Raw genomic sequence first — 10,187 nt, forward strand, 5'->3', positions numbered from 1 at the left:
TGAGATGAAAGAGGTGGTTAATATTCAAACATATATACCGTCAGTGAAACATAAGGACACGTGTCAATATGTTTACGGTTGAATTTGAAAATTTGAACAGGGAGTGTCAGATAAGCCTAAATTTTTAAAAAGTAAAAAATAAAGGGCGGGCTGTCCAAAGTGTTTATTAAAGAAAATCAGAAGAGAGTTTGTCGTTATGATAATATCTACTGAAACTTATGGAGTGCTGAATATTTTCAGCATCTGAATAAAACCAGTAGACATTGTTTTATCGAGAAGACAAACCTTCTTCTGCTTCTGATAAAGAATGGAAAAGGAAAAGACAGAATAAATTAATATTCCCCCTCAATTAATGCAAGTAATAGATGCGAAGATACGATATCTGAGAAAAATATAGATGACTCTTGATAATCGTGCAAGATGTGACCGGTAGGGCGTCTCTTTAGCTTCCCAACACTCTATATAAGTACCTGCAATCTCACAAGGTAAAGTAAGTACTCAAATAATAACAAAACACAAATGGATGATGCAGAAAGGTTCTCGGAGTCTTCTCCAGAGACTGATTCAGCAGAGGATTTGCAAGAAGACTTTCCAGCTTCTCGTAAGATGATGTCTGAAGACATCCTTTTTCAAGTTATGAAGTCTTGGAAGATATACTTGGCTGTAATATGAACAATCAGTTAGATTGTTCTTTTTTATTAGGACTAAGCTGCGGAATCATCCCGTTCAGCAACCACGATCATGCCAAGAGGGGATTCCAGCAGATCTTAGTTAGGTTCCTGCTGAAGTACTTTGCAGTACTTCAAGCTGTGATATCAACACAATGTAATAGATAAAAACAATGTAATGAATCTGGTTTTATGAATGAAATATCCTATTTTGTATTACTGTTTATCTACTCTTTAACTTAATGCAAATAAGTGATTAAACAAGTAACATGAAATAAGCAGAAGGAAGAGTGAGAAAAATTAGTCTGAAAATTTAATGCTCGATGACTCTTCGTCTTCCTCAAGTCTTGTCTATAAGAGACGATAATTTGCTCATAATGACAATTATATTCCAATGTGGAAAGCAGCACTCATGTTCCTCATCCTTTCTGGACACCTCAAATTCTGCAAGAATTAAAACAAGGTGCAGAAGATTTCATTTTGATGAGGTTATGTCCATTTGGACTATTATTCATGATCTCCAAGAAATCAACACTGGAGAATTTCCTGCTTCGGCCAGACAGAGGTCACTAGCAAGAAGGTTCAAGAGGCTTGCTCGAGTTGATCACATATCCGAGCTGGTCAAGGATGATGTGCTGAACCACATGCTGCTGTCAAGAGAGTGGGAGTGGCTTGACTTTTCATCAATTCTGAAAACTTGGAATATGAGGAGTCATGATTTGAATAACTGGTTTAGAATGTTGCAATATGCTGTAGAAAGAAATTTGAATCAAGTTGTAAGACGTCGATTTCATTCTTAATAAAATATCAGTAGTTACCACAAATTGTCTCCTTTTCTTATGAACCCGCTGATATTAGATGAGTAACAAATATCTGACAGCAAAATCAAACTGATAGCAACAATATACTCAATTTAAGTCAATTAAACCAAGAACATTTCGAAAATAAGAAAACTTATTCTCAGGCAGAGGCTTTGTAAAGATGTCTGCTGCTTGTTGATCAATAGGAACATATTCCAGACGAATGTCCTTCTTCTGCACATGATCTCTAATAAAATGGTGTCTGATATCTATGTGCTTTGTTCTGGAATGAAATACTGGATTTTGCGTGATTGATATAGCACTTGTATTGTCACAGAATATGGGTGATTCAGAAGCATGAAATCCATAGTCTTTAAGCTGTTGTTGCATCCACAATATTTGAGAACAGCAGCATCCAACAGCGAGGTATTCTGCTTCTGCAGTAGACGTAGCTATGGAAGTCTGCTTTTTACTAAACCAGGAGATCAGCCTATCACCAAGAAATTGACAAAAACCACTTGTGCTTTTTCTGTCTAGTTTACAACCTACATAATCACATCTGAATATCCAATAAGATTAAAAGATGAATCATTAGGATACCATAAGCCGACATTTTGAGTTCCCTTTAAGTACTTCAGAATACGTTTAGCAGCAAATAATGTGACTGCTTAGGGTTAGATTGAAATCTAGCACAAATGCAAACAACAAACATAATATAAGGTCTACTGGCAGTAAGATATAACAGAGAACCAATAAGACCTTCATACTGAGTTATCTCTACTGGAATTCCACTATCATCCATATCAAGTTTAGTTGATGAGCTCATTGGAGTGGAAGCAGCAGAGCATGCTTCCATGCCAAACTATTTCAGTAGCTCCTTGGTATACTTAGCTTGATTTATGAAAATTTCAGTATCAAGTTGCTTGATCTGTAGTCCTAGGAAGAATGTTAATTCTCCCATCATGCTCATTTCAAACTAATCCTGCATTAACTAGCAAACTTTGCACATAATTTGGGGTTAGTTGACCCAAAAATAATGTCATCAACATAAATCTGTACTAACAAATGTGCTTATTCTTAACTATGGTAAATAGAGTCTTATCTAATGTGTCGATTGTAAAATCATGATTGACAAAAATTGTGATAGAGTGTCATACCATGCTCTTGGTGTCTGCTTTAAAACATACAGGGCTTTGTGTAATTTAAATACATGATGAGGTAAGAAATGATCGATAAAACCTGGAGGTTGTTCAATGTAGACCTCTTCTTGCAGTAGACCATTTAGGAATGCGCTTTTCATGTCCATCTGATTAACTTTGATATTTTTGAAAGCAGCAAATGCTAAAAATATTCTGATCGCTTCAAGCCTTGCTACTGGTGCATAGGTTTCATGATAGTCTATTCCTTCTTCTTGTCTGAAACCTTGATAGCTCTCTTTTATTTCTGACTACAGTGTCTTCTTCATTTAGCTTGTTTCTAAATACCCACCGGGTTCCAATAATGGCTTGATGAGATGGTCTGGGTACAAGAAACCAAACTTCATTTCTTTTAAATTGATTTAGCTCTTCTTGCATAGCTTCAATCCAACTGGGATCCAGAAGAGCTTTTTCAATTTTCTTTGGTTCATCCTGAGAGATAAAAGAAACATACATATATTCATTAATCATTTGCCTTCTGGTTCTCAACGGGGTTCCTGGATTACCAATAACCAAATATGGAGGATGGATTTTCTCCAAACGAAAGGGTTTAAAGAAATTTCTTCCTTGTTTGATGTATTCGAAATAGGCTCAGCCCAAGCAGTAGCAGGTTCTGGAGTGTTCACTTCTGGTTATGGTAAATCTTGTGTCTAAACAATTGGTTCTACCAGAGGAATGTGGTTCTGGATTTTGAGCATCTTTAACACTAGGTTCTGTATCATGTTCACTATCCAGTTCAGATGAATCCTATCTAACCTGTTACTTAGATTTGACACGTTAGAAATTCCAGGAGCACGGCTATCTTCATCAAAAACAACAAAACATTCTTCAACATTAAGAGTTCTATTATTGAAAATTCTAAAAGCTTTGCTTACTGCTGAATAACCAATAAACAGTCCAGCATCTGATTTTGAATCAAATGCAGACAAATAATTTTACCATTGTTGTGCACAAAACATCTACAACCAAATACATGAAAGTAAGATACATGAGGCTTACTTCCTTTCCATATCTCATATGGAGTCTGATTGTCCCTTTTGTTGATCATGGTTCTATTTTGTGTGTAGCATGCTGTGTTGATTGCTTCTGCCCAGAAGCGCTGAGAGATGTCTGCATCATCTAGCATTGTTCTAGCAGCTTCTTTAAGAGTTCTGTTTCTCCTCTCATCTACTCCATTTTGTTGAAGCGTTCTGGCAGCTGAATATTCATGATGAATGCCCTGTTCATCCAAATATAACTCAAGAATCTTGTTAGTAAACTCGGTGCCCCGATCATTTCTGATTTTAATAACAGAAACTGATTTTTCATTTTGAATCTTTTTCAGAAGCTTGATCAGGAGACTACTGGTTTGATCTTTTCTAGCAAGAAATATTACCCAAGTAAATCTGGAAAAGTCATCAACAACAAAAAGTGTATATTTCATTCCCCCTAAACTCATGACAGGGATTGGACCAAACAAGTCCATATGCAATAATTCCAAACACCTTGAAGTTGATTTAATATCTTTATTCTTGAAGCTAGATCTCATATGCTTGCCAAGTTGACATGCAGAGCAAACATGATTCTTAACAAAGTTAATATCAGGCAAACCGTCAACTATATTTTGCTTCTTGAGTTTGTTGATTGACTTGAATTTCAGGTGATTCAATCTCTTGTGCCATAGCCAATGTTTTATCACTAAGAGAAGCAACTAAACACGTAGGAACATTAATAGGATCTGTATTCCAAGAAACTTTGTATGTGTTGCCTTATCTTTTTCCAGTTAATACAGTAGAATCATCAGAATTTTTAACTGTGCATGTGTGCTTCTGAAAAGCCACAGAATAACCATTATCACACAGTTGACTAATGCTAATCAAGTTGTAGCAAAGATTTTCAACTAATAGTACATCATTGATAGTAATGTTACCATGGATAATCTTACCCTTACCTACGGTTTTACCTTTTGAGTTATCTCCAAATGTATCTTTGGTCAAGTATAAATTATTACTTCTGATAGTAGATTTTTCTGTCCAGTCATATGTCTGGAACATCCACTGTCCAGATACCATGTGGAGCTACTGATTTTGGATTTCCTCTCCTGTTCCAGCAAACACAAATTTTAGTATCTGGTACCCAATCTATTTGGGTCCAATCCTTATCAGTCCTTTAGGAACCCACATTTATACAATTCTAGGTGACCTTGTACTTCGGGTATCCAAAGCGGTGTGTGCAACAGAAGGTATGCTATTTCTAATAGAATGCATCTTAGAATGTTGTTCTTCCCTTCTGTTTTTGTTGTCTGGTCTGTATCTCTTCTGAACAGGTCTAGAATTATAGTGATGGTAGTTTTTAACCTTCATAGAGGATTGTCCTCCTGAGTTGAATCCTCTGCTGGATCCATAACTTTGGTGAACTCTTCCCTTAGGTTCAACATAACCCAGACCATAATGCTTCCTTCTGTTTGTCTGATCTGTAGTCCTTTCAACTTGAACAGTTGGTACTTCAGGTTCATATACCACACTGGATTCGACAAAGTGAATGAATTTCCCTTTGCCTTTATCCAGTTGTAGCTTAGTACTTGTTTCATAAATGCTTTCATTATTGCTGAATCCGAGACCACTTCTGTCACCGGATTGCTTCTGCAACTCTTGCATCTTCTCTAAAGAAATAGAAGACTTGTTCAATGCATTTACAAGAATAGATAACTTCTGATTCTCAGACTTCATCGTCTGATAATCTGCATTAACCCTGTCATTCTCATTCTTAACTTACTTATTTCAACTTTTAAATCATTGCAGCTATTCTCTTGCAAACAAAAAACTTACTGACTTGATCATTTAAGTTTTGATTTTCAGTCTTAACCTCCTCGAATGACTGAGAAATTCTCGAGTACTCTTCCACCATGTCATGCAGTGCTTTAATCAAATCAGTTCGTGTAAATTCCTCAGAGTCAAAGTCATGTACCTCTACAATGTCGAGGTTGGTTCAATATCTTCCATGAGACATTTGATCTCTTCTGCATCACTTTCGCAATAATGACTCTCGAGTCAGAGGACTCAGAACTTCCAGTTCGAACTCATAAGCTTTTAAGTCAGCGAACAAGTCATGTAGCTCCAATATTTAAAGACTTCATAGCCATTGTTTTAATGTCCCATTCCCTGGGTAAAGCTCTCATAACTTTGAGTGCTATCTCTCTGTTGCCATGCTCTTTGCCAAGAGCTGCTAGTTCATTAACCAAGCTACTGAAACGTTCATCAAACTCACTTAGAGTTTATCCAACTGTCATTTTGAGATTCTCAAATTTCTGCATTGCTGCAGACAGTTTATTCTCCTTCGTCTGCTCATTTCCTTCACAGATTTGGATGAACTTTTCCCAAATCTCTTTAGCAGTAGAACACATTGATCTTGATGAAGGTATTTTTGTCGAGGTTTTTGTAAAGAATGTCCTTCGCAACATTATCGAGATTGGATTTCTTATTATCTTCACCAGTCCATTCACTTCTGTGCTTTTCAACCATTTGAGGCGCTCCCTCAGTAACAACAACAACAGTGTTAGATTTTAAGATCTTCAAAGGACCATTGGGCTGCAAGATGAGCTTGCATCCGGATCTTCCAGTCATCAAAGTATTTTTTTGAGAACATGGAAACCTTGCTGAAATGTGCCATAACTGTTGTAAATAGAGAACAATAGAAATCTGCTCTGATACCACATGTTGAGGATCAATATGGAGTTTAGAGGGGGGGTGAATAAACTCTATTCCTTTGACGGTCGTTTATGCAAAGGGGTGCTAGAATCCTGTTAGAGATTGTAGCAAATCTTGTTCAAATGTAAACCAGTAGACCACAATATAGTGCGGAAACGATCTGATGGTTTAAGGGTGTATAATGATAAAATAGTAAGCAGTAGACGATGGTTGTTTATGGAAGTTCCAAGATGAAATCTTCTACGTATCCTCTTCTTCTGTTTCCAGAAGGTATCACTAAAAGACTTTGGTTTTTATAGTACAACACTTGTATACACCCACTTCAGTAGGACTTATCCTTTGCCTACTGAAACTCTTAGTTTCTCAACACAATCAAACCGATACAACAAGGTTCTGGAAAAGACTCTTTTCCAGTTTACAAACTCTTCTCAAATATGTAATAACGCGATAATGATTGTAGAGAGAGTAAGAAACAGTCAGCACAATATGATCTCAAAAGATCAGATAACTATTATGAAGCGTGTGCTACTTTTCTATATATTGAGCTTTAAAGATAAGAAAATCTAAGTGCTCAAATCAACGTACGTATGTTAGAGAATAAGCTCGTAGTTTTTGGTAACTTGTAAACGTCGTTGATCTTGCGTTTATATAGAAGTCTTGAATCTAACGTCTATAAAAAAAATGGCTTCTGTGACTTCTGATAAAATCAGCTTTATTTATTGCCTAAAAGAGTTCCTGCAAAAAGCTTCAGAACAATCAGTCTTGTTTTATACCAAAATAGGTAAGGCGTATTAAATGATTTAGTTCAGCATTAATGAAGCATTTAATACTCGTACTTGGTAGAGTAACAGTAACATTTAATATAAGATCGATTGGTTCTGATTCTAGAAAAGAGTCAAGTTCTGCTTCTGTTTCTCTAAGCGAATAAGTACTCGCAGAGTACTACTTTTGTAAAAGCGATAGGGGAACTACTGGTTTTATACTAACTACTGCTTTAAACTATCTTCAGGTTTTTATTCACACGATCTACTGGTTTTGACTATCATCACCACAATTAAATTAAGTCTATCAAAATCTTTTCTTTCCATGGATTCTGATATATTAGTTTAAATCCATTCTAGTATCTGATTCTTATTTTAGACAAGTGAAATACTATTATATGGTCCACAAATTTATCAAACTTTTTCAACTTGATCTGAACTCTTTTTTCATAGTCAGATTGATAGTAGTCTGGGCTGATGAGAGGGGTTCAGTTGGTTCAATCAAAAAACTTTCCCTTAGATATCAGATCAATCTGAGTCGACCATATCTGTCACGCCCCGGAACAGAGACGTGCCATCGGCGTTGTTTAACAATTTAAAATCGTGTAACAACAAGCCACGTAGTACATCAAATAGCCAAAAGTCAGTCTATTACATAAATCAATCGTCTTTACAATACGATTACAACGAAATGCGGAAGCGTAAAATAACTAAAAGATAGAATGACAGGACTGGTCTTGAATTGGTTTGGCTTCATCACCATCCCCAAAAATATTCTTGTTCTTTATCTTTGATTTGTTCCTCGTTTGTATCTGGGGTGAGAATGTAAGGGATGATTATTTGGGAAATACTCAGTAAATAGGGGTCGATCGGGCATAACAAATATCAAGGTTAGAATTATACAAATACATTATCATAATTTCAATCATAAGGATGTTGAATCGAATACGAACAAGATACAAAAATAGCATTGAAAATCATCTCATTTCAATGGTTTACTTATCAGTCTCCTATATGTTACTTCTCTAAGGGGCGAGGCCAAAAGAACGGTTATTATATCCCACCGCATCAGGGTCTTAAACAAAACATATCAAATATCAGAATTTCCTTGCCATTTCTAATTCGAATCTTTACAGTGCATTTCAAATATTTCAAACATGCTTTCAATATTATACTAATATCAACAACAAATTTTCAAAAACTTTCATAACAAATAGGAACAAATATATATACGTAAAAGTATAGTAAAAGCCCACTTATTTGATGATAGTCTTCAAAGATTTGTGGGAAAGACAACTAAAATTTGGACACGAAAGCTGCTGGACTGCGTCGAACCGGACAAGAATTCGGCTGCTGCGGTGCTTCGAAAATGGACAAGAATGAGTTGCTGAAATGCTGCTGGAAGGTGTGATTTATCCTACCCTTTGGCTACTATTTATAGGCTCATGGAAGGGAGGTGAAAATGCTACCGTTACAACCATGTTTATGGCATTCTTAATGGCCTTAAACACCATTAACATGTTGTTATGACTATTCAAATTCTTCTTTGAATTCATGACTTGAATGTGTTTTTAATTCATGGCTTTGTGTGTTAATTCTTTGGGTCTTCACATCCTTCCCACCTTACGAGGAGTTTCGTCCTCGAAACTTTCCTATACTCGATCCTCAATGAGATAAGGGTATTGTTCTCGCATCTTTTCTTTCAATTCTCAAGTAGCTTTTCTTTGTGTGATTGGACCATTGTACTTTGACGATGTCATGTCAGCATTTTCTCACGCCATATCCATATTTTTCGGTATCATATCAGCACTCCGACGAAATAAGATTGAAAAAAAACAAAATTATTGTACCAAAACCAAAATTTGAATATTTAATGGACCAAAATTGTTTTTCCAAAAAGTTAATTTATACATCTGTTGTGGCTAAACCTACAACTCAGGTGGTGTGTTTCCATTATTTTCCTTGCACGCAGATACCAAAGAAGGATGTGAAACAAATAGCAGAATTTTACCTACCCAGTACAAGTGAAGCTTATCCATCCCCAAGAATCAACTAAATGGCATATCTCAAACGGAGGCACAATGCTCGATTAATCGTGGGAGAGAAGAAAAACCGGAAGTCATGAAGATGAAATAGACTCAATAAAGTTTAAGTTATTGATGGGAACATAAAACACGTATTGATGGAAATTAATCCAGATTTGAAATATCCATACATGTCCTCCTCATGGTAAAATTTTACGTATGTAATGTCTTTTGATTTATACTGGCAACGTGACAATTATAGATAATTTCAAAATTGTGAAAAAATGCCCATTTCCCATCCGTATACATTTATAGATATATCTATAGAAAATTAATATTTCAAAATTAATATATGTGATGGCGTTTTGCCAAACTCCACCACTCTTGGAGGATGTTGCAAATTAATTTGCAGCGTTTGCCAAAATGGACAGAGGACGCTAGCCTTTTAATTTTTAATCATTATTATTTTATATAAAACTTTGAAACATCTCTCGTTTTTTTAAAAAAGGACTTATGACAACAACAAAAAAATGAGAGTTGAAGATTTCGATAATTTAAAAGATATCATTAAAATAGTGGATAATCATTTTTTTAAAAATTCTTTATTTATAAAATCTGATGTAATTTACCTTTTTAAAAGAATTATTTTTAAACAATTTTAAATATACGTTGATTTATTTTTAAAAAATAAAAAATTTGTGCATGTGTGTCCATCACCTTTAAAAAAAAAAATAAAGTTAACCAACACATATTTAAATAAATAAAAAATACTTTGATTCATAAAACATTCCATCATTTTAAGGCGATCTATCTTTCAAATTATCGAACTTAAACTTCAACTCTCATTTTTGGAATTTGGTCTCATGTTTCATGTTTTTAAATAAGAGATGTGTCCAAGTTCTAAAAGAATAAATGAAAAAAATTTTAAAAAAATTTGTTAGTTTAGTTTCAAAATAAATAAAGGTGTGTATTGGTCCGATTATTTTTATTTTATTTTACTAGTAATGTTGTTAATAAAAAAATGATAGTTGGAATATGCAAATTCTGAATTT

Source organism: Primulina tabacum, chromosome 17 (genome assembly GCF_025594145.1).
Source record: "Primulina tabacum isolate GXHZ01 chromosome 17, ASM2559414v2, whole genome shotgun sequence".
Taxonomy (NCBI): Eukaryota; Viridiplantae; Streptophyta; class Magnoliopsida; order Lamiales; family Gesneriaceae; genus Primulina; species Primulina tabacum.